Consider the following 26,584-nt stretch of genomic DNA (forward strand, 5'->3'; position numbering starts at 1 on the left):
CTGCGCAGTAGATCACTGGTTGGATCGGATAATAGGAGGGGTTTATTACTGAGTTCGCGATATACACAACTGTGAGTTATAGCGAAGTAGAAAGACGCTTCCTCCAAGGACAGCGGGGTGAGTATATTAAATTGTTGAATACTTGGATTAAGATGTTGTTGTGTGAAAAACAGTTTATGTGCATTTATTGATGTCTGGCGCAACGCGGAGTGGAAGAGGCTATCGAGGAACAATCTAATGATTTCTATTTCATGGGAAAGCAAGGAGGAGCTCGTGAGGTTCTCTCCAAGAAGCACAGTCCGGTTGATTAAGCAGCGCTTTCCACTGATACCACCTCCGTCTACACCATCACCTACTTCACCGATGTCAAATCCATCTTCACCAACTCCACCTCCGCCACCACCGAAGGTTGGGATGGCAAGCACAGTCAAGTTTCCGGTATTTAAGGGTGCAGGAAATGAGGAACCAGGTTAGTTCTAGTTTGTGGTAAGGGTTGTATGGGAAGCCCAAGGCATAACGGATGATAACATCAAAAAGGCTACCCTGGTTAGCGCACTACAGGACCGCGTGTTGACGTGGTATATAAAGTACTCAAGAAATCATCCGAATGCGGGAATAACGGTGATCCAGGATGCCTTGAACAAAGAATTTGGTTGGCCAAAATCAGAGACACAGTCAGTCATTGGGTTCAAAGAGATAGCGATGTTACTGGGTGAAACCCCGTGGGATCTGGATCAGAGATTAAAGAGCACAATCCGCGAGGCTAACATGACATTGACGGATGCACAACACTGCGCATGGTTTGTGGCGTCCTTGACACCACATCTAAGGATGGTGCTATCACAGCAAAAGATCTCAACCTAAGCTGAAGCATTAGAGACCGTGATGAGATTGCACAAAACCCTAATACAGGATCCAGGGTTGGGAGTTCAGCAGATCCACGCGTAAATACAAAACCTATGCTTAGAGGATCAAAGTTTGAAACAAGGACAGGCGCCTCGGTTAGAAGGGCATGAAGAAGTATGGTGTATCAAATGTAAGGGCCAGGGCCACGATAAGGAACACTGTCCAATCTTGCGAACTATGTGGCAGTGGGGGGACCAATACCATTGTGACCAGAGGTACAAGCGCACTGTGGTGCACGATATGTCAGGAGGGAGGAAAGCATGCCACAAACAACTGTCATCTATTACAGAACTTGGGACAACCCCCCCCAATGGTTATTTTGCAACTTTTGTAAGACGGTGGGCTACGATGAAAGAAACTGCCGAAGTTATGAGATTTTGATGGAACGAACACCTGCTTATAGGATGCAGATGGAGGCGCGTGAGTAGGATCCTGCCGCAACAATAGCACGGGGTGGATTCCAAGGATGCAGACGGGGGTGAGGGACAATGGGACCCAGATGTGAACGAGGACAATTAATCTGCTATAATTGTGGAGGACCGGGGCACTATGCGCGTGATTGCACGAACCTGACCAGAACCTGTTACCCGTACTGTTACCAATTCGACCACGAAGCAGTCGATTTCCCCACGTTAATTGCTCAGATGCGGGAAAAGGGGTGCTTCCGGCTACTCCCACTTAGAACTTCCAAACGATGAACTGTGCGTGGAAGACCCTATCGTGAATATGATGCTTAGAAGTGGTGCAACTATGGGAGAAGATAAAGGGAAGCAACCAAAGGAGGATGCATGGGTTCGCAAGGCTCCCGCAAAACAACCAGAATTTGATTTGGAGTGCATGAAGGAAACATTTATGGAGGCCAAGAAGAAATTCATAAAAGCTTCCACTTCGGGTAGCAGGGATCAAATAGAGTCGGAGAGGGATACTTCTATGCTAACTACCTTCTTAGAGACATGCATGAAGCTACTCCGGGATACCAAAGTGATGAAGGGATTGCAAGAGTTAATAACTAGGTGTGCAAGATTGGATGAACCTCGAATGGTATGGAAGTTGGGCAAACATGCGTTGAGAAATAGGTGGGAAATGTGGTTCACTGTCCAGATTGGGGACTATGAGATGGACCAGGTTGTTCTGGACATGAGGTCAGATGCAAATGTACTACCTAAACAAACCTGGGAGTGCATAGGCAAGCCCGCATTACAATGGTTTCGTATCCAGCTGCAGATGGTGAACCAATAGAAGATCTTGCCTATGGGAAGACTGCAAGGAGTTACAGTAGACATTGACGGTGTAAGCACACTAACCGATTTTGAGGTCATAGAAATTGGGAATGACAGTAACCCATATCCTGCATTATTAGGGATAGACTGGGAAACGGATATGAATGGAATCATCAACCTAAAGAAATGAAAAATGATATTTGAAAAAAAATCTTTCTGCGTAGTGGTTCCATTGGACCCAGTCGAAGGAGCACATTATATTGAGCTAGTGCGCAACGAGGACGACGACGATGAACTGGATTGCATTTACTAGATCACCATGAAGGATTAGGACCGAGTGAATCCGACCACGGACGGACGAATCTCATGGGACTGTGACAGTTCTTGCACATCGGACTGAAGTGAAGAGATTGAGCGGTGGCAGAACTGATTGCATGAGGTGAGGACACTAAATTGTAATATGAGGGTTAGGTCGCTACACCATGCAACAATGGAAGCAACGGAGCGGCCAGTTGATGAGGATGCCATGAAGGTAGAGGCACCAGCCGACCAACGCAAAACGAAAAATCTGAGACAAAGGCCGTAGGATGCCCCCGCGGAGACACCGTGCCTGACGATTGTCCACGAATGGAGTACATGCCCAAAGATTTGGCGAAAGTGGCATGGATGTCAGAAGTAGGTACGCACAAGGGTTAGAGGCTAATCCTGTTTGCCAGCGGCCCGTGATAAAATCAACAGGGGAACAGGGGGAAGTTCGCTCAACGTTCGCTCGAGAAAACAACCCACTAGGAAGTTGTGGATACCACGGGTTCAATAGGCCTATACTAGAAGGGAGGCACAAATGACAGTGTCAATAAGTAAATGGGTGGGATCCCAGAATAATAAAGGTAGCAACAGGCCTCGCGAAATCGAAAAACTATGGGCATGGCTCAGAAATAAAAGCACGCTAGTCAGGGAAGAAATCAGTAAGATGAAAGGTAGCGACGCCCATGGAGGCCACGTGAGTCTGCGCATAAGGGAATCGGGCCCAATCGGGTATCCCACATAATGCGAACGAGCCGCGACCCTGCTATCATGGCTGCGCCCACACCTACTGAAGGATACAACCCACACACTGGTGCATGAAGAAATAACGGCTACAAAGACACTCAGAAGGTGCTCGCAGCCCGGGCTAGCAGGAAAGTTTCGAAATCGCACCAGGGGTGCGACCACCTAACTAGCTGTAGGAAGCACAGTCTCAATGCCCCAAGCAGTTGAAAGAAGGCACGGGACTATAAATGAGTCTGCGGGAGGCCGACGCGGCAAAAAGGTTATATACAGAGTCATTCAGTCCACAACATCGTGGCTGCGCCTGAGGGATGGCGCTACCACATGGAAAGGTCGAGAGGTGACTGTTAACACCACTATTCCTGACAAGAAAGTCAAGTTACGTCAAGGAGGAGCGGGTGGCGGGCCATTAAGATGAAAGTTTCGAGCTAGCTACGAAAATATCTACCACCTAGACGTTGTTAATAAACTGGAAGTGGAGGGAATGGATCCATTCAAAATTACATGTTCCCCTAACAACTTGTGGACGGCACCAGGATATTTGAGATTTGAACTAGGAACGACCAGCAAACACTCGGCTACCAGGTATTCCATGAGTACCATGGTGAGAACTTGAGCACGGTTTGCGGAAGAACTATACTCAACCGAGGAGGAGCTAGATGAAGGCGTCGGGGTCCCCGAAGTCCCAAAATCTCCATGCACACCGCAGGCTCGAAAAAATAAGCAACCAATGGGGCTAGTCAGAATATCGCCGAGGTTCAATAAGTTATCAAGAGCTAAAAAGGGCAAAGCAATCACCATCGAACCTGTGGAGGACGATGAATATTTTCAAGCTTTGATCGATCAGATTGACGCACAAGATGAGGACGAAGAGGATGCTTTCCAAATCCCTTCACGACCCCTGGGTGGGGTAATCCTAAAATTAATAGAGGACATAGCCGCAGCTGACCAGATGGTGCGCACCAATACAATGAACACCTTAGCATTGCCAGCAGGTGTTGTCTTAGCAGAAGTAGAGGGGGATGTGCAAAGTTGGGGATTGAATCTGGCCGCTTTGCCTAGAGAAACCTTATACCAACTACAGGATGGGGTAACCACTAAGCTTCGTGCCTGGGAAGGCTATGCCCTCCAAACATTGATGGAGCATAAGGCAAATCTAGAGTAGGTCAGTCTTTAGCGAGAAGAATTGATCTCACACACCTAAGAAGTGGAATAGGCCGTGATGGCTGCTTACAGTAAGGTATCGGAGTTAGCTATCCCAGCCGAACTTCCAACCACTGACAAGATTCATCGCATGGCCACAGGATTTCGTACGGCCTAAGAGGAGGCCGCGAAGGCTCAATGGGAATTAAATCTACAAATTGCAGAGCTAAGACTGAAGGCGCAACCGACCACACCGCCAGAAATCTGGGAGCAGTGCCACGGTGAAATTCAAGCAGGACTGGAAATGATAAAGTGCGTTGTCCGAGATTGCTTGAGACTATTAGATCAATCCCTCCTTACGCTCACCTCCCTCTAGGAAGACCCAACCATACAACAAGTAGAAACCGAAGCGCGGGAGTTGCAGCAGGCTTATGACACAATTTGAGGGACTGCAGACGGTCGCTATCACGCAGCGGTTGGCTAAAATGAAGGAGGCCCAGGCTCTCAAGGCACAAGTTGACGCCGCGCGGAAAAAGGAGGCAATGCTTAAGGAACACATCTAGCCTTGGCTTGATGAAGCATTCGTGGTCTCCACAGCCATTGAAGGAAAGTTAGCGCACATGCAGGTAGTATGTGATCCCGGACAGGCAACTCCAAGTGATATGGATGCATCAGCGGCTCGCATAGAACAGGTACAGAAGATAGCGGTCGAGTGTGTTGCAAGCACAAGAGACACGCAAAAATTGTTGACCAACGTCTGTGCGAATATTACCGCATCAGCCGAGTGACTCGGGATGAGTCACAATGATTGTGTTGGGGGACTTGTCACATGGAATGAGTCAATCTTTCGGACAAGATCGACCTCCCTAGAATCTAATGATATCTAGTGACAAGAAAGCCAATCAAAAACTATCTTTCTCTAAATATGCAATTTATAAACAAAGGCAAACAATTGTTTTAGGCCTACCTTGGGTCCAATGCAAGTTTGTGGAAGCCTCGCCCCTTTGATCCAAATGAGCTCCCTTGTAGCGAATCTGCAAACATAAACAAGCAAACAAATTAAATAGCACTTGAAAAGCCAATATCATAAAGCATACTTATCATGATGATCAAGGAATTCATGAAACAAATGACATATGACAATTTGTTGAGAAAAATGAACCTGATTGTATTAATTCAAATCAAAGAAGAACTTTACAACTTGTGCCTTCATGTTGTACAATCTCCTCTAGGGTCCAACAAGAAGTCTCTTCTACTTTGACAAGTTTCACTCTCTTCCCAATGAAGCAAAAAGGGTATGTGATCTCTCCTCTCAAGCTTAACTAGGAAGTCTCAATTCCACCAGCATTTACCCTAAAAAATGTTCAGCTTCTAACCCCCCTAGCAACCAGCCCAATGCCTTAATTTATAGTGCAATGGAGGGAAGTTACTAGGTCCTCCTTCAAAGGGATAAAGCCCTCCTTCAAAGGGATAGCTCCTGTCATCAAGGGATTAGCTCCTTCTCTTTTGGGATGCATGAACCACCTAGGAGCGCTCAATCGACGTCAAAATTCCTTCTAGAATCATCTAGAATTAACCCAAAGTGAGATTTTTAGAATAAACTTGCGCCTTTTTAACTTTCACAGGGGTCCGCACCCACTCCTTTACAGATAGAGCGGGTAGGTCCGCAGGTAACACGAACAAAGGGTGCAGGACTGCAAGCAACAGTGAGAGAAAGTGCGGAACCAGAGCTTTGTTGATTTTTAATGTCTTTCTCTCATTTTCAAAGCTTGACATGAAGAGCTAAGGTCTGAGACTTGCTTAAGAGGATAGTATAAGTGATGATAGACCCATACTGACTGCAGATAGTCATGGTGACGATATTTTTGTGTAACAGATTTCCCCCTAAAGTGCGAAGTCTGTAGTAGATGAGGATTTCATTTATCATATAGGAAGAGTGAAGTACTTTATCATTTCGAGGATCATCTTGTGGAGAGCCCGGTTGGAACCTGTAAAAACATTCAATGCAAAATATATATATGAGATCATATCATCGTTGAGGTAGGCATTCCCATACTCAGATCAAAACTAACTAGAAAACTATCTACTGCTCTGATATAGGAATGATCTTGCAATACATCACAAGTATAGACAAACGTAGACACAGTATGGACATAGCCATCTGTTTATGAATAGTCCACTGTATAATGAATACAAAATTCCTCGTAGCCTGGATGGTGGAAACTAGATCCAGGGTCTTCATTTCTACTTCCCGAAATAGTACGATTCTATCCATGCGAATGAATGTGTTGAAGTCGAACATGGTAGAAACCACTTGATTACCAGTCAATGATGTAAACTGTTAACAAGTGTGAGAGAAACCACCAGTAATGTCAATGGCTCTCAAAGTACTCAGTACAATCCATGAGGTATGAATAGATGTGTTGACGTCGAACATGTCACGGAATCCTTTGATCGAAGGTCAATGATGCAACCTATCGTTGAAGGCGAGAAAGCTACCATTGAGGCATGCAGATCCCAAGGTACTGACGATTTCTAGATCATCTTTCTAGATAATGAGCTGAAGTCGATAGAAAGCGATCCGTCGTAGGCAAGCCCACAACACGAAATCATAGATCAAGTTTGAAGAAATTTAGTTGCAAGGACTGACTCAGGGATGGTCAAGATGGATGACAGATATTTTGTAGATGAATGGCTTATTTGCACAGACCTCTTGAACACATAACGACACAGCAGATGGTTTGGTGACAATTGACCCAAAGTTAATACCCAGAAATCGACCGAAGACTTTCAATGTGGTTTGATCAACTGTTAGGCAAAGGATTTCCCAACCCAGGTGAATAAAAGTGTCGTGTTCAAGAGTGGTTACAAAGTATGACAAACAGGCTCATTTTTCTCTCTTTTCCCCCACCATTTCTGGCAAGTACCTCTTTATTTTTTGACAAGCTTGAGGAGGATAACATTTGCTTGATTATAAGCTCATCCCTCGGATGAGTCCAACTTAGTTTAAATTCGAACCCTAAGAAGGAGTGGTCCGTTCCTGTTTGTAATTGAACAGGTCCTTTAATGTTAAATTTTAACGAGTTCAGTATAGGAGAAACTTGGCGTTTTTCAATTTTAGAGAGTCTGAAAAAACTTAAGAAGACTCCATAGTTGACCTTTTTCGTAAATTTGTGTCTCCCAAGCCCGAAAAAGTATAAAATAATACTTGAGAGAACTGCTTGATCATTATGACCAAGGAGTACTTTTCGTAATTAGTGTCTCTGATCCGAAAAAGTAAAAAAGCGATCAATGACACGCCATTTTATAACCAATATCGAATTTGAAACGACAAAAATTCGGCAATCTTTTCATGTTTTTACGGTCAGAAAAAGAGCTGTAAGTGGACCATCTTTTTAGTTCCGTTTTAATGAGTTTAAAAAGAAAAACTCGGCGATCTTTTCATGTTTTAGGAGTCAGAAAAGAGCTTAAAGGTGACTCTAATGTTTTTTCGTCGAAAATGACCGAATTCGCCTGAAAAATCTGTTATCCTAAACAAAAACTCAAACATTACTCATACCTGTTTATAATGGATAAAAATGCTGCAAAAATTACCTTTCTAAAGTGAAAAATAAACGAATAAAAGCTCTATTTTGGTCAGAAACTTCCCGTAAAGATTGCGGAAAATCCGTCCTTTGGAATCGAGCGTCGTCTCCTCCAGGTAATCCACATCAACCTACTCTTTAAATTCATCCGTTTCAAATTGTTTTTTAGGTTTTCATTTCATTTTTTAGGAGTTTTTAGGTTTAAAAACCCGCGCACAGGGGTCCGCAGGTATAACACAGGGGACCCGCAGACCCCGACTTTTTTGTAATGGGGAAAAAGTCAAGGGTCCGCACCTACCGTGAAGGCAAGGTGCGGACCCACGCAGTGTCTCTAACAGAGAGGGTGCGTACCCCCGCGCAAAGGATTTTAAAACCTAACAAACTCAAATTTCACCCAAAAAATTTCATTTTATATATTCTAATTCGCCTTCTTACTGAATGCAGAGTGTACATCATGCTTGATTGGAAATAACGGGAGCATGAGGACGTAGATCTTGCCACGATAAATCTGTTAGGATATTTCGACACATAGGAAATAGTTAAGTACAACTTGGTCTGGTATAGAGTTAGGTAAAGTTTGTTTCTTTACTGTTGTACATTTTGTAACTTACAATCCGACGGTTCATTCTCTCCTCGGTATTACCGACACTTGATCCGTGGCTTGACACCTGATTGGTCCATGATTTCTATTTAAAGCGCATGGAGGGTCATTTTTAGGGTAATCCGTGCATGAGAGAAACATATGTAAATTTTCATTATTTTATTAATAAATTGCCTGAAGTGGCCGCGTTGGCTCAGGTCGTGGACTGTTTCCCTCTTTGAGGGTTTTAACCACGTCAAAGTACTGGTGTATTGATATGTGATCTGGTTGTGAGCGGTGTCCTTTTAGTGTTCTGTCTGAGGAACTTACCCTGTAAATTCCTACATGGTATCAGAGCTATTTGAGGGCCGCGTCCGTTGGTGATCCAAATCTGAAGCCGGTAGAACTACATCCGACTGCCGTTTCCTAGATCTGTTGTTTCTAACTGCTTTCGGGCCGAGAGGACTACTGTATTGTGTTGGGAGCATTTGTTCCAGTGAGGAACCCCTTTCGTTTCACGCGAAAAGGTTTCCGGTAGCCCTAGCTGCGTCATTTTTAAGATCTGGAGGTATACAATGTTTATTTGCAGTTTACAGTTATTTTCTCTCTGTTTATTTCGGTTTCGGTTTATTTAGCCTTTTTTATTACTGGATCTATACCTTTCATTTCTGCGTATGCTCTTTTCCCTGCGACTTTGTGCGATCTGGGCAACAGAAAGGAAGGATTTTTCTCATGCGTATGCTCTTTTCCCTGCGCCTTAGGGTGATCTCGGAAAATCAAAAACATTGAGGAAAATATTTAGTTTCCGGCTAAAGCTAACTTTGAGCCGCAAGGTTCATTTTTGAAAATATTTAGTTTTTCAGCTAAAGCTAACTTCGAGCCGTAAGGTTCGTTTTCTTTGCATGTCCGTGTTGGGTTTTGTGTTTTTTGTTTTGTAGGGAAAAAGAGCCTTCTCAAAGCAAGCACGCAACCCAAAGCCCCCCCCCCCTTCTCTCTCTCTCTCTCTCTCTCTCTCTCTCTCTCTCAAATTTTTTGTATAGCTCAATTGGTTCAAAGCTATTTTAAGAGAGTATAGGTCTTGGGTTCAAGTCTCCATTTCCGCACATTCCCGCACTTCGTCAACAACTTCAACAACGTTTTTCCAAAAAGCCATAACTTCTTCATCCGGAAGCCGTTTTCAGAGCCGTTTTTTTTAAACCAGCCTTATTTTTCGAGATCTATCCATTGAAACACTTAGTTTCAGCATCTTTAGCTTCAGTTTCTGTTGAAATGGAAAGTCAATGCCAAGTTACCCTTGATAGCACCAACTACTTCCAATGGTTGTCCTACATTGAGGATTTACTTAAAAGTAAAGGTCTCTACAGAATAGCCTCAGGCCAAGAAAAGAAACCGAAGGATGAATATAAGGTTGCTAAATGGGAAAATAGACAAGATCAAGCACGTGGATTGATAGGGATGTCTATTTCTCCATATCTTAGATTCCATATTGCAGAACTTGATACTCCTGATGAAGCAATGAAACAAATCAATAAAGTTTTTGGGATTAAAAATGAACTTAGAGCCCATCAACTTGAGAATGAGCTGCTTACATTGGACCCTAATAATTTTTCTTGCATTGAAGATTTCTTTTCCAAGTTCAAGACCCTTAGATATCTCTTGGAAGGTATTAAAGTTAAGAAAGAAGATAGTAACCTTATCTATTCCATTCTTACTAAGTTGGGACCAGCCTACTCTGTGTTTGTTTCCACCTTTCATTCTACAAGAGAAGCCTTCATTTCTCAAGGAACAGACTACAAGTCCCCTTCCTTTGCCTCTTTTTGTGATTCTTTAATAAGAGAACAAGAAAAACTCTTACACCTTGGTCTTCTTAATCTTGGAAACTCTTCCAAGAAAGCGTTAGCCGCCCAACAGAAATTCAAAGAATCCTAAGAAGTCATATCCTAAAAAGAATGGTCCTAAACCAAACAAGGGTCCTAAGCAATTTCAGCCCAAAAATGAAAAATCATTTCAACAAAATGATAAGACAAATAAAAACAAAGGGAAGAAGACTGATAGACATTGCAATTTTTGTAATCGAGATGGCCACTTAGAATCAAAATGCTTTAAGAAGATGGAAGCCTTGGAAGTAGCAATGAAGAAGCATAACATCCATTTGGGGCAATCTTCAACTTCAACTTCATCTTCAGGAATGACACTTTCTGCATGTGGTTGTCAAGCATCTCGGTCTGGCTATGCATTAAATGTATCTTCTTCTTCTCATTCTCATGAGTGGCTCATTGATTCTGGAGCTTCTTATCACATGGCCAAAAACAAAGCCATGTTTTCTTCTTTAAATGATTGTAACACCAAAAATATATATGTTTGTGATGATAGATCTCTTAGTGTTGTAGGGATTGGAACTGTTCATCTAGACAATGGTCAGTTTAATGATGTATTATGTGTTCCAACCTTATCCTGCAACCTTCTATCTGTATATCAAATAACTCATTCAGGTGAAGGTAAAATCATTGAATTTTCACCTCATGATGTTGTAATCAAGGACCTAAGAGATCCTAAAAAGATTTTGGCTACTGGCATTGCTGATGATTCTTCAAGGTTGTATAAGTTTCACAACTTTGGGTCATCAAATCTTCCCTCAGTATTTGTTGCTCATAACGATGAAGTGAGCAAACTTTGGCATGAGCGATTTGGTCACTTAAACTATCGCTCCCTTCAACATCTATGTAAAGAAAATATGGTGACAGGTCTTCCTATGGTATCTTGCAGAGATGGTGTTTGTTCCGGATGTGTACTCGGAAAACATCATCGGGACAGTTTTGAAAAACGTGCCTCTTGGCACGCCTCAGCCCCTTTACAGCTTGTGCAGAGTGATTTATGTGGTCCACTTCCAGTCGTGTCATTCTCTGGCTGCAAGTATTTCTTAACTTTCATTGATGATTTCTCCAGACGCACTTGGGTATACTTCTTAAAACTCAAGAGTGAAGTATTTAACACATTTTTGGCCTTCAAGGCCTTTGTTGAAAAACAATCTAGACATCAAATTCTTAAGCTAAGATCTGATAATGGCGGAGAATATGTTAAAAACACATTCATCAACTTTTGCATTGAGAATGGAATTCAAATGCAACATACTATTCCATATACTCCACAACAAAATGGTGTAGCTGAAAGGAAGAATCGCACCTTAAAGGAAATGGCTAATTGTATGCTACAATCTAAAGGACTTGGTCTTAGTTTTTGGGCAGAAGCAATTAACTGTCAAATTACATAATAAATCGCACTCCTACTAAGGCTTTAAAGAATATCACTCCAGAAGAAGCATGGAGCTCAATCAAACCAAATGTAAGTCACTTTCGTGTTTTTGGAAGTGAAGCGTGGGCCCATATTCCAGATGAAAAGCATAAAGCTTTAGAACCTAAGAGTGAAAAATGTACTTTTGTTGGATATTCTGAAGATGTCAAAGGCTATAGACTTATTCCATTTAAGTCCAAAAATGTTATCATTAGAAGAGATGTAAAATTTGATGAAAATATATCGGCCTGCGAACCTAGTCCTGCGGATGTGCCACCTCTCCCTATCTCTTCTACTTTTGAAAAAATTTCTTCTTCAGATGATGAAAGTGAGGATGACAAAATTCCCCCACCATCTCAGGATCCTCCTTCAGCTCCTCAACTTCCAAAATGGGTTCATGCTACTCGAGATGCAGTAGGTGATCTTGCCGGTGATCCTACAGATCAGCGACGTACACGTTCTCAGTTCGAGAGAGCCTCTTCTTTACTGGCTCAAGCTTTAGTAAATTATGATCCTGACACCTTTGCAGAAGCTTCAGGCCATCCAGGTTGGGAAGCAGCTATGAATGAAGAATATCATTCATTGTTGGCAAATGATACATGGGATCTTGTTCCTTTACCAAAGGGACGAAAACTTGTTAGATGCAAATGGGTTTACAGAACCAAGTATGGACCAAATGGGAAAGTTGATAAACATAAAGCTCGTCTTGTTGCTAAGGGTTTTTCACAGGTTGAAGGCATTGACTACACTGAAACCTTCTCCCTTGTTGCCAAAATGAACTCTATTCGCCTTGTTCTTTCCCTTGCTGCCTCTTTCAAATGGGAAGTCCATCAGATGGATGTTAAATCTGCCTTCTTGCATGGGGACTTGCATGAAGAAATCTATATGGAACAACCCATTGGCTTCATACAAACAGACTCCAGCCTTGTATGTCGACTTAAGAAATCCCTTTATGGTCTCAAGCAAGCTCCTCGGGCTTGGTATGCCAAAATGGATAGCTTTCTTTTAGAATCTGGCTTTTCTAGGTGTCATTCTGACAATACTGTCTACACCAAGAAAGTGGGCAACTCTCTTATCATCCTTGTTCTTTATGTTGATGATCTTATCCTTACTGGTAGTGATCCCAACCTTATAAACCATGTGAAGTCTAGCCTTAAAAGGAAATTTGAAATGACAGACTTAGGACACTTACACTATTTTCTCGGTCTTCAAGTCTTGCAATCCAAGGAGGGTATTTCCCTTTCCCAGTCCAAGTATGCTTGTGATATTCTACGTCATTTTCACATGGAAGACTGTAAGCCAGCCCCTTCTCCCTTTCACTCTAGAGTCAAACTTTCAGTCACTTGTACTTCTCCTAAAGTTGATGCTACCTTATACCGTCAACTTGTAGGAAAACTCTTGTATCTAACTCATACTCGTCCTGACCTTTCCTTTGTTGTTGGCCTTGTTGCTCGGTTTATGCAAAACCCACGTGAAAGTCATTGGAAAGCAGCTAAAAGAATACTTCGTTATGTTCGAGGTACAGTTCAGTTTTGGATTCATTAGAGTGCCAAAGAAGCTCCTCTATTGGTTGGTTTCACTGATTCTGATTGGGCTGGTGACCTTGATGATCGGAAGTCTACTGTCGGTTATGTGTTCACTCTTGGTTCAGGACCTATTACATGGGCTTGCAAGAAACAGGGTGCCATTTCTCTTTCGTCAGCAGAAGCAGAGTATTGTGGTGCCGTAGAAGCTAGTAAGGAAGCCTTGTGGCTTCGTCAGATCCTATCAGAGTTTGGCTTTGAGCAGCAGCATCCGACTACACTTTGGTGTGATAATCAAAGTGCCATTCAACTATGCAAAGATCCAGTCCAACATCAGCGCAGCAAACACATTGAACTGCACATGCACTTCATCAGAAAGCTCATTCACGACCATGTTCTTGAAGTGCAATATTGTTCAACAGATGATGAAGTTGCAGACATCTTCACAAAGGCTCTCACAGAGGCGAAGTTCACTAAACTTCGATTTATGGTTGGAGTTCAAGAAGTTGTCACTAAGGGGGGATAGGCTCTAGTGCCTCCTTCCTTCTCCTATTGTGCCATATTTGTAAATCCTTCAATCCTATCCCAAGTTGTTCTTAAGGGGGGATGTTAGGATATTCCGACACATAGGAAATAGTTAAGTACAACTTGGTCTAGTATAGAGTTAGGTATAGAGTTAGGTAAAGTGTGTTTCTTTACCGTTGTACATTTTGTAACTTACAATCCGATGGTCACGATATGTAGTGATCCGACGGTTCATTCTCTCCTCGGTATTACCGACACTTGATCCGTGGCTTGACACCCAATTGGTCCATGATTTCTATTTAAAGCGCATGGAGGGTCATTTGTAGGGTAATCCGTGCATGAGAGAAACATATGTAAATTTTCATTCTTTTATTAATAAATTGCCTGAAGTGGCTGCGTTGGCTCAGACCATGGACTGTTTCCCTCTTTGAGGGTTTTAACCACGTCAAAACACTGGTGTATTGATCTGTGATTTGGTTGTGAGCGGTGTCCTTTTGGTGTTCTGTCTAAGGAACTTACCCTATAAATTCCTACAAAATCACCAACCTTCGATTGATGCATTGAAGGCATACAGCTTATACAAATTTTGGGCCATACCTGGCATGAGGGCCCAGGTGGACTTCTTGCAGTGGCTGGTAAACAGGTGGAGCATACAGGACCAGTGCTTCTTCATTGGTGGCCACCAACTCAAAATGGAGCCGGCAGCCATATACTTTTTGACTAGTTTGCCTAAGAGAGGTGAATACTTGACTCTATTCGGGACGAGGCCAGGTGGCCAGTTTGTCGATAGCCTCCGGCTAGAGTTTTGAAACAACCAGACTAGAGACAAAGGGATAGATATCAAAACCATATCCCTTCCTGAACTCATGGTGATAGCGTTTGTTGTTACCAGGCTCTGCGGGAGCGCAGCACTACATGTTGCTACTGGATCCCAGATGCGGATGGCAGTTGACTGCTTTCGAGGCACCATCTTCAATTGGTGCAATGTTGTATTGGCTAATATAAAATGCCAACTGAATAGAGCCAAGAATGGACAACTGAAGACCTTTGGATATGGGGCTTTAGTCGTGAGCTTTGGTCTGGAGAGGGTCCCAATGTTGGTCCCACAGCACCTCACTGCTGGAGCTAGACTTCCTCGAGAGCCCAAACTGATGCGATGGGTTGCAGTTATGGCCCGTCATCCCGAGGAGGGGACAGAGGTCGTTCGATTCACTCCTGAGTATTTCCATTGGTTGGAAAACCAGGTTTTTTCTATTCAGGACTTTCCTTATGCTGGGGTAGATTTTCGCGGTGACCCAGACATGGCTCTTCCACCAGGAGAGCAATGGGATGACTCAGGTAAAATCATTCTCAGCATTTTCCTAATTTATTTTTTATTTTTATTTTTTTTATCTCGTCCCAAAATTGATAGTTAAAGTTTCAAATGCAGATGTGGGTCCACAGCGACTAGCCGCTCTCCGGCCTTACGAGAGGAAACAACCAGCTACAGTGGCGCCAGCCCCACAGGACAAATCAGCAGAGACCTTGGCCGAGTTGGAGAGCCATCTAGAGCGATTGACAGGAGACATTCCGGAGACCGGCATAGATGACATTCCTCGTCGACTTCAGCACTATGTGATTGGGGTCCCAGGACCTTTTAGGAGGTTCCTTTATAAGGTGGCCCGTACGGTGGTTTCTTATCGAGATCATCACCAGTGATAGGATGATCGCCTATTGTAGACACATGACATTTTTTGCTTTTTGTACTATCATTTTTGCCGATCATAAGGTGTTTTTCAACCTATGATCCAGGACGATGTATATTTTGACACACTCCTATATTATATCACTATTACCGGCTTATCTTGTAAAACATGTTATGAATGTTTTTAAATTTACATGTATGATTATTGCAAATGTCTACTTAACATTCGAGAAGCAATTGCATCTGCCAATGTATTTAAAGATCTTGGAATATGCTGATACTCAATATAATCAAATTCACGTTCCAAGAGACGCACTCTCAAAAACAATCTTAATAACACTGGATTTCTAATGGCATATACTCTATTAAGCTGTAATACAACGAGTTCAGAATCTAACCTCACTATCAAACTCTGAATCCCAAATGAAACAGATTCAGATAATAACTCAATCACTACACTATACTCAGCAATGTTGTTCGTTGTTTGACCAAGGCTTACCCCATGCATAGATACCAACTCGTCAGAGGGCGAATAAACGACCCAAGCTGCGGAAGAAATGTTCCATGTATTACGACAAGCATTATCAGTATAACCAATGTATGTTTGGAGAGGCGTCGACATCTGCAATATCAAGAGTAAAACCAAGATAAGCAGGAATAATGATGGAAAACACTCTCTAAGCTAAGCACACTTTTTAAACTAAAACACACCAGCTAGAAAGAAAAACTAACCTAACTAAAAATCTCCACACCCAGATCTTAAGCATAATACCTCTTCAGGTAAAGACCATTTCTGGGTTTACCTAAGGAGTCCCCGTCAAAGTCTACCAATTCATAGGCCCCTTTTGCTCGCTTTCGCTTAACAACATACGAACCATGCCACATAGGAACGAATTTTCCAGTGCCTAATTTATCATTTGCTTGATCGTACAATAAGACTAGGTCTCCTTCCGAAAAATTTCGAGGGGTCACATTTCGATCATACTGAGCTTTCATACGTTTTGCATCAGTTTCGATCGCTAATGCAGCATTACGTCGATTCTCATCTAGTTGAGCCAAGTATAACAAATGTCTCTCCTCTTCGGAAGTGGCTGGAAGTAACTCGATGGCCATTTGTAGTGACGGGATTTCGCATTCAATGGGTAACACAGCTTCCAGACCATAAACTAGTTGGAAGGGAGTGAACCCTGTTGATGTTTTTACTGAGGTTCGATACGCCCAAAGCACTGAAAATAGCATGTTATGCCAATTCGACCAATGAATCCCAATGATTCGTTGGACCATGATGGCTAGAACTTTGTTGATGGATTCAACCAGACCATTAGCTTGTGGATAATAAGGAGTTGAACTATCGTGACGCAAGCCAAATTGGCCTGTAAGTTCAGTCATCATAACGTTTCGAAAATGACGCCCATGATCAGTAATAATCGCTTGTGGAACACCAAACCTAGCAATTATATGATTGAACATGAAAATTGCAGCTGTTTTGCCATCTGCCTCAAATTTAGGCATCGCCTCGGCCCACTTGGTAAAATAATCTACCGCAAGGATGATATACGCATGCCCCCCGTCCAAGTGAGGGTTACATGTAATAAAATCGATACCCCATTTTGCAAAAGGACCGATGACAATTATAGGGTGGAGAGGAGCAGGTGGAGCGCGCATCTTTCGATCAAAAATTGGCAGTTGTGGCATTTTCGGACCGCGTTAATACAATCTTTAAACAAAGACGGCCAGAAGTAGCCAACGCGCAATATCTTTTGGGTTGTGGCATACCCAGACATATGACCGCCACATGCTCCAGAGTGACAGTCATTTAGAACCCTTTCAGCTTCCTCATGAGTTAAGCAACGTTGAAAAACAGAGTCCGCCCCACGACGATAAAGAGTATCTCCAATAATTCTAAATTGTTGGGACTGGAATCGTATTTTTCGACGTTCCGACCTTGAAATTTTTGGCCGAAAGGATTGGGTCTGGAGATAAACGATGATATCCCCATACCATGGATCTAAAGTGCTTATTAGAAACAAGGATTCGTCCGCAATGGGCTCCTCCGTCACAGTTTCCGTGTCAGCACACAGGAAGTCACACATTAACTCCGTAAAAACTAAAGATTTCTTCGACTTAGACTTTTCAAATTCCAAGTCGAACTCCTGCAGGATCACGATCCATTTGGAGTACTTGCCCCCTAGCAATTGTTTAGTTAAAATATAGAGCATAGGGTTGCAATCAGAAATTACTGTAGTTTTAGATAGTAAAATGTAATGATGAAAACGTTGGACAGCTTGCACAGCTGCCAATGCCAATTTCTCCACATGTGAGTATTTTAGCTCAGTTGGATTTAAAGTGCGACTAAGGTAATATATCACATGTTCACTTTCGGATTCATCTTCCTGAACTAACACCATTCCGATGGTGGAATGCGAAGCAGTGAGATATAAGAAGTAGTCCTAGTTGTAGTTGGGAGGATGCAGTAACGGTGCATGGGTCAACGCGTGTTTTAGTGCATCAAAAGATTTTTCAACTATCTCATTCCAAAAGAATGGAGTATTCTATTTCAACAACCGGGTAAAACCCTTAGTGATCTCGGCGTAGTTAGGAATGAATCGACGTAAAAAGTTTTCTTTTCCCTGCAAACTTTGGAGTTGGCGAAGACTCGAAGGAGGAGGCAATTTGACAATAGCTTCAACCTTCGAGGGATCGACACAAATGCCAGCTTTCGAAACAACAAACCCCAGTAACTGACCCGTTTCTATACAGAAAACACACTTGTGTGGATTCAACCTAATCCGATAATGCCTACACCTCATAAAGATTGCTCATAAATGGATGAGATGATCAGCTTGATGTAATGAATGAGTAGGCAAATCTTCGAGATAGGGTTGCACAATGTGCTTGATTTCATGAAACGCGTAAGACATGGCCCTTTGAAAAGTTGCCCCGACGTTCTTGAGCCCAAAAGGTAATTTGCAATAAGCAAATGTCCCCCATGGACAAATGAAAGCCTTTTTTGGTTGATCGGTAAGTAGAATATTGATTTGATTGTATCCGGAAAAACCATCCATGAAGGAAAATATTTCACTGCCAGCACAATCATCAATGATTTGATCGATATAGGGAGTAGGGTAATTGTACTTTGGACAGGATCGATTAATGTCCCTATAATCGATACAGATTCTTATTGTCCCTTGCTTTTTGTTAATAGGAACAATATTCGATACCCAATCCGTTAACGGGATCGGATAAATGAAACCTGCTTTGAGTAATTTTTCAACTTCTGCTTTAATGGCAGTAACTTTTCTCGGGCAAATCTAACGCAAACACTGCCGGACGGGTTTAGCATTCGGGCAAGTTTTGATTTCATGAACAAAAATTGCGGGGTCAATTCCTAGCATTTCCTCATATGACCAGGCAAACACATTGTGGAATTCTTGAAATAGGGCCTTATATGTTTGAAATTCATCTTCCATACAAGAGGCACCTATGAATGTTCTCAACAATTCCAGGCTTAACCGAAATGTCAATAGGAATAGTTCGAGAAATGTTTCCCAAATTTAACTCTGAATCAGGATTTTTCATTGGATTCTGAGGTTCCTTGACATATTCAGTCATAAAAATTGATGAAAAATCATTTTCAAAATGATTAATCTCAGGTAAAAACGAAGATCTATGATGAAGATCTTCCCATGGTAAATCATCGACACATAGGATTTCACGAATTTTCTCATCAGTGTGAACAAGTTCCGAAAACGTTGTAGAATCCGAGTTTGATGTTGAAAGTGATTCCTCATGGACCACATTCATTAAGTCAGTTTTGGTTGAATTTGAGTCGGAAAACAACTGCATGGCCTGATACGCAATTTCATATGGACTCAAAGGCATAACATCACCAAATGAGTCTATCTCAGATTCGGAAGGTACGATCCAAGGATCATCATAAACAATGGTGTCTAACGAAATCATATGAATGGTTGCAGTAGAAGACGATGCGTTGATAGGAGGAAAAGGAAAAGTTCCCAGTAAACCAGAATCTTTAACTAGTCCTACTCCAACATCCTTATATGAAATAGTTGTCTTGCCGACATGCTGAATACTTTCAAAAGAGGCTGGGTCGGACGAAAAGTAAGTCAGCTGATCTATAGTTACGATATTTCCATTATGAGGGAACTTTATAAGCCGGAAGACCGATGAAACGACAACTGTCATAGCGTAAGACCAACTACGACCCAAGAGAAGGTTGTAATCCAGAGGGGCATCAACCACCTCCACATCTAGATTAATAGTTTTGCCTTCAACCCCTATAGGTAAATCCTGTAGAATGCCAAAAGGATGAAACCCACAGCCATCAAAGGCCTTTAGAATCATCGGGGATTGATTTAGTTTAGGAGAACCAAGCGATCTCCAACACTGTATGGACATAATACACATTGAGGCTCCCTCATCAATCACAGTCCTATGAACAGGTCTGTTTTTTACTAACACTGGGATATGGAAAGCCATTTGATGAGGTAAACACGGTGTACTATTTTCTAGATCGAAAATTATAAGGTTCGATTCCTGAACGTCAACAGCTCCTATAGCCAATAAAAGTAATTTGCGTTGTGCTGGACACGATTGCAGCACTTCCAAAGCCGACATTGCTGAAGGGGAAACATCAAAATCTTCAACAATGTTATAGTTCTGAGCTGCTCTCGCATGTGGATTGAAAGCTGACTTTCGAAGTATACCCTTGGCGGGCGGTTTGATTACTAAGTCTGGATTAGGTTTCTCGATTTGTAGTGGATCGGAACTAGGAGCTAAGGTTGATGGGTTAGAATGAGAAGATTCTGCTTCTTTACCATCAATAGGACTTTTACTTCCATAATCATGCGATCGAGTCGCAATCCTAACATGGGACATCATCATTATGGGTTCCTAGGAGGCATTTGAGGAAGAACCTATAATCTTACTGTCTTGACTTGGAAAAGGATCCTTCAAAACAGCAGGAGTTTTGGAATTTTTGACAATTTTCGCAACCTCTGCACGATGAGGGCAGTCTCTTGTAAAATGCTCTTCATCACAAATGAGACAAGGATAACGAGGTTTGCGTTTCTCATCATTTGATTCCGCTTTTTCTGGTTTCTCTTTCGAATTTTTATCTGCTTTATTTTTCTTCTTCCCTTTCTTTTTACCGCGGATTTTGATTTGGCTGTAGATGACTCTACAACATGAATATCGGCGGAAAGTTCCGTGGAAGAATCTCCTGTCGGGAATCTGGCAAGGTTATGATAGGAGAAGAATTATTGGAAGACTTCTTCTTACTTTTAGTATTAACCGTACCAGTCATACCATCAGCGGCATGAGACCCTGAAGGAGCTGTAGAGATTTGATTTTGCTTGGGAAGATCAGGGATTTTCTCATGTAACGTACCTAACTAAGTATAAACTAAGTCAAGGTACTGTTCTTGAGCAATTACTTGCTCCTCAGTAACGATTCCGGCCTTAGCTACATTCTCAGTGATCTTTGGAAATAAAGATTTTACAAACCATTCAGCTAAGATCTGATCCGGAATAAAAACTTTCACTAAACGCCATCGACGTCTCCATTCATGAATGTGATCTGAAATGTAAGTGGATGTTGACTACTTTAATGAAGTTAATAACTCTGTGCCATTGTCATATCTGACTGGCAACTGAAAATGAGTTAAAAACGAAGTAGCTAACTGACTAAAATTATAAAAAGTGGCTCGCGGTAACTCAATGTACCACTTGGCCGCAAGACCAATTAGAGTGCACTGGAAAAGCCTTAAACGGATTGAATCATCTGAAATGGAATTAGACGCACACCAGAGGTGATAAGTCATCACATGGTTCGACGGGTCCTCTCTTGATTTTCCTTCAAATTTAGGAATATCACTAGGCAACTTATTCAGCATTGGCGGCCAAAACGGAAGATAGTTAATTGGTTCGTTCGTAAGGCGCGACAAGTCAGGCAAGTCCAAAGTTGCGATAAACGGTAACTGACGATTAGGGTCCCTAAAACCCTGGGTCATGAGACCAGCCCCAGGAGGAGGATATCCAGGATAATAGGAATTGGAATTGCATTTGGGATATTATATCCTCCCGGAAAACCAGGATTAACCGGACCGTACTGGGGTTGTTGAGGTTGTTGATATGTATACCCAGGGTACGATTGATACTGATAGACTGGCTGCTGCACAGCAGGACTGAATTGGTACTATCCCTGGTATGGTTGATAAGTAAATTGAGGTTCACTAGTGACAACCGTACTTGGACCAGGTTGTCCTACAGGCATTTGAACCGAAGTCTGAATTGTGGCTCCAGACTGAGGTAAAGATGCCTAAGGAGTTGATACAGGGACAGTAGAAACTTGAGCTGTCGATACTCCAGAAGTAGGTGGGGTGGATTGAACAGATGTTGCAGCAGTTGCAGCAGCCGTTTGAGGCGGAGTACGAGGCGTACTAGACCCAAGCTGAGAAACTACAGAAGGTGCAGAAGTTTGAAGAGTAGACTGGACGGGTTGCTGGGGTGAACCAGAAACCAAGGGTTGTCCATTTTGAGATGACAACTGCACATTCGGTTGCAAGACCTGTTGAGATTGAGATGGATCCCACACTAAGTTCATTCTGGGGTACAGACCCATAGCAGGTTGAGGATATGGAGGACCATAACCGGGTTGAGGGTAGGGTTGATAATTCAAAGGTACATTTTCAGTTCCTTGAACAAATGACTAACCAGAAGGTGGTTGGTAACCTTGGGTTGGGTACTGACCTTGAGGTTGATAACCTTGAGGCACGTACTGATACTGGGGTTGAGCTTGAGGTACATATTGATATTGGGGTTGACCTTGAGGTACATATTGAGTCTGGGGTTGACCTTGAGGAACATACTATCCCGTAGTTATGTACTGTCCTTGAGGTTGCCCCCCAGACGCAATTTGGGTACCTTGAGGTTGCCCCCAGGCGATATTTGAGGACCTTGAGGCTGCTCCCCAGGCGGTAACTGGCCACCTTGGGGTTGTGGATTAGGAATAGCACCTAACATCATTAGAATATCTTCTACACTCAACGGCTTAGTACCATTATTTCCAGTTAACAACCCTTGTTCAATAGGTTGGGGAGATGCTCCCGAAAAAGTACCAGTAAGTGACTGATACCCAGAGGGAATAGAAAGACCACCATACAAAAAGGTTTCTGGAGATTGAGAAAACATGGACAACTGATTTGACATATTTAATGGAGGATAGTAACCTCTAGGTGTTGGATGAAAAGGAATACATAGTGGTGAAAAACTTAGTCCCGTGTTTTCCAAAATGTTAGTCAATGAAAGATACCAAGCAATGCTCCTAGGTGGACTGTAAAAGATGGATTCACGCTCCCTAAGCTCTATAGCTGGTTGATTTTCAGGGATAGGGATACCTTCTTCTGGAGAAGCAAGTTCTTCAATAGCTATAAGTCCAGAAGGAAGATTTTGGGTAATTACTCTTTCTACCCTTGGTGAATCAGGACCACTGGAAGCTGGAGAGGCAAACCCCGATGTTGGAGTAGCAGATTCTGATATCTCAGGTTCCTCACCTAAATCACTAGTAGATGAAAAACTACCAATAAGTTCAGAAACTGAAATAGATTGCGGATTATAATCTGCTACTAGAGCTTGATAATCAAGATGTACAACCAATGAAGACTCTCCTTCTTCAGGTGACCCAACTCTACTGTCACTAGGAGTGACAAGGGCTCGTAGCCCTTCAGGCCGGCTCGGTGAAAACTCAGGAGGTTCGCCCCGAAGTCTACAGGACTTCCTCGATAATTCAGCCACAATTAAATATTTAATCTACTTCACACGCAAACAAAGTAAAATCTCAATGAAAACCACCTAAAGCCTCTAAAGAACCAAAGAAATTTGAATCACACGCCTAAAGAATCTAGGAGATCAAACCACACACAAACAGTAACTTTCCGTACTGAAAACAATAGTTGGTGATGAAATCCAACATCGCAGAGTTCAATACAGAAATGGAGGTTGGAACAGTTACCCCGACAACCTGCTTAATGAATAGACTGGCACAAGTTCCTCCACTAAACCGTCTCGAGTGAAGAGAACCCCCCAGAAAATCCAAGTGAGTCTAGCCGATGTCTGCTCCGGGTACAGTGGGATCTTCCCACCACTGTCACCTTAGGAAGAATCCTATATAATATGGTCACTATGGTTACCAACAGAAACAAATATACCTGGGGGAATAGTCTACGATCCGATACGCACGCTAGGGCAGAGTAACAAGCTCAATCCCCTTGAAGGATCCTTGACATAATTCAAGGTTTACCAACAAGTGACCCCAGGCTCCTCGACAATGGTTAATCTGAGGTTTACCTTTTTTAATACGTGAATATCTGGTGTCGTTCCCAATGAGGAAGGATTGATTCCCACACTAGTTCGGACACGATCTCGTGCTTCTCCTTTAAGAGGAGCTTTCCCAAAGCATAGATGCAACAATTGGATTTTTCTCCTACCACAAGATACAACTACTTGTTTTTTTTACTGTCTTGGAGAGTTAATTACTCCCTACTCCAAGACACTAGCCTAAGCTATGTTGGTGTAATAGAGCCCTAGAAATAAAAATGTTACTAGATAGATTTTACTTAAAGCGTTATTTTCATTGGTTTTTGTTTAAGTCAAGAGGTACGAAGATGAAACTTGTGGTGTGAAGACTCGACTCAAATTCACTAAAAAATGCATTTAAGATGATTAAGCAATCTTTTCCCTTCAATGAACTTCTAGCTAGGAAAAAGTTTGAGAATGCAAATACTTGTAAACACAAATCTTTCTTAACAAACAAATCAAAAGAAGAGCTTTTTGTCTTTTCCAATGCACTCAAAACGAGAAAACTAGTTATTTTCACAAAAATTTCTCTTTTCTTCCAAACACTCAAATACTACAAAAACAAACTTTTTTTCCAAAAGAGTTTTTTTTTTTTTTTCATAAAACATTCAAAACTATGGAAATATAATCTTAAGGTCTACAAACTATAAAAAACTATTTGAAGTAAAAGCTTACAAGATGTCTTTTCAAGGATGTTTTACTTAGCTATATGAAAACTAAGGACTAATTTGACTAGAATCACAAATCAGTCAAAAAACAACCAATTTTTGTTTTCTTTTCTAAAAATGAAATCCAAACTTTTAACACAAGTATTTTCGAAGTTTCGCAAAGAAAAAACACAAGATGGATTCCTCAACAAAGGTAGATTTTGCAAATGGTCAGACTCATAAGAAGGCCAGTAAAAACCAAGGTGATCTGAGGCTTCTACAGCTTCTAAGCTCTGAGCTACTACAAGACCAAAATGAAAATCAAGCCCGGTAACCAAAACTTCTAGGAATTTTACCTACAACCCTAACACCAATGGAATTAACCTAAGGAAAGCTTCTGACAAGTCACATGCAGGTCTGGGCAGGGGATGAGAACATCTAAACAAAAACTAAGCTGACTAAAAGAGAAAATCTCAAGTTTTCCAAAATTTTGACAGGGTCCATAGGCCCACAGTTCACACAGGTGCGGTACTGTTCTGTGTGAAAAGCAAAAGTGCGGACAGGTTCGCACTGTGTTGCAAGCCGAGGGTGAGGTCCTCTCCAAAAGTTATGAAAAACAAAAAATAAACTAGGATCTACTAAATCCACCCAATTCCACACACAACAGGCCAAAAACAGAAACAAAAAACACAGTTTCTCAGGTCAAAGTACAAACAAGGAAAAAATCAAGTCCCCAGTATGGTCGCCATTTTGTCACACGGAATGAGTCAATCTTGCGGACAAGATCGACCTCCCTAGAATCTAACGATATCTAGTGACAAGCAAGCCAATCAAAAAATATCTTTCTCTACATATGCAATTTATAAACAAAGGAAAACAAGTGTTTTAGGCCTACCTTGGGTCCAATGCAAGTTTGTGGAAGCCTCACCCTTTTGATCCAAATGAGATCCCTTGTAGCGAATCTGCAAACACAAACAAGCAAACAAATTAAATAACACTTGAAAAGCCAATATCATAAAGCATACTTATCATGATGATCAAGGAATTCATGAAACAAATGACATAAGACAATTTGTTGAGAAAAATGAATCTGATTGTATTAATTCAAATCAAAGAAGAACTTTACAACCTGTGCCTTGATGCTATACAAGATCCTCCCAGTGTCCAACAAGAAGTCTCCTCTACTTTGACAAGTTTCACTCTCTTCCCAATGGAGCAAAAAAGGTATGTGATCTCTCCTCTCAAGCTTAACTAGGAAGTCTCAATTCCACCAGCATTTACCCAAAAAAATGTTCAGCTTCTAACCCCCCTAGCAATCAACCCAATGCCTTAATTTATAGTGCAATGGAGGGAAGTTACTAGGTCCTCCTTCAAAGGGATAGCTCCTCTCATCAAGGGATTAGCTCCTTCTCTTTTGGGATGCATGAACCACCTAGGAGCACTCAATCCACGTCAAAATTCCTTCTAGAATCATCTAGAATTAACCCAAAGTGAGTTTTTTAGAATAAACTTGCGCCTTTTTTACTTTCACAGGGGTCCGCACCCACTCCTTTATAGACAAAGTGGGCAGGTATGCAGGTAACACGAACAAAGGGTGCAGGACCGCAGGCAACAGTGAGAGAAATTGCGGAACCAGATCTTTGTTGATTTTTAATGTCTTTCTCTCATTTTCAAAGCTTGACATGAAGAGTTGAGGTCTGAGACATGCTTAGGAGGACAGTATAAGTGATGATAGACCCATACTGACTGCAGATAGTCATGGTGACGATATTTTTGTGTAACATGATTGTTGGGTAACAGAGGGCCCGCGTAACAGTTTTGGGGCTCAAAGCCCGCAATTTTGGGAAAGGTATGGTAAGGACTCTGTGAAGTGCGCAGAGCGCGAATTGTAAATGAGTCAAGTCAAAGGGTTTTCCGCCCAAAAATAATGTAAAATAATAGGAAGTGAGTCGGCCTGCCCATGGTCCGCGATGTATAAATAGAGCAAGGCTCTATGGATAGAAGTTAGTTTTTTGGTATGTACTTTTGGATTTGGAATGTAATGGGTTTTTGAAGAACG

This window comes from Pinus tabuliformis, chromosome 1_1, assembly GCF_031772625.1.
Source record: "Pinus tabuliformis cultivar Carrire ecotype Pingquan chromosome 1_1, CPIR1, whole genome shotgun sequence".
Lineage (NCBI taxonomy): Eukaryota > Viridiplantae > Streptophyta > Pinopsida > Pinales > Pinaceae > Pinus > Pinus tabuliformis.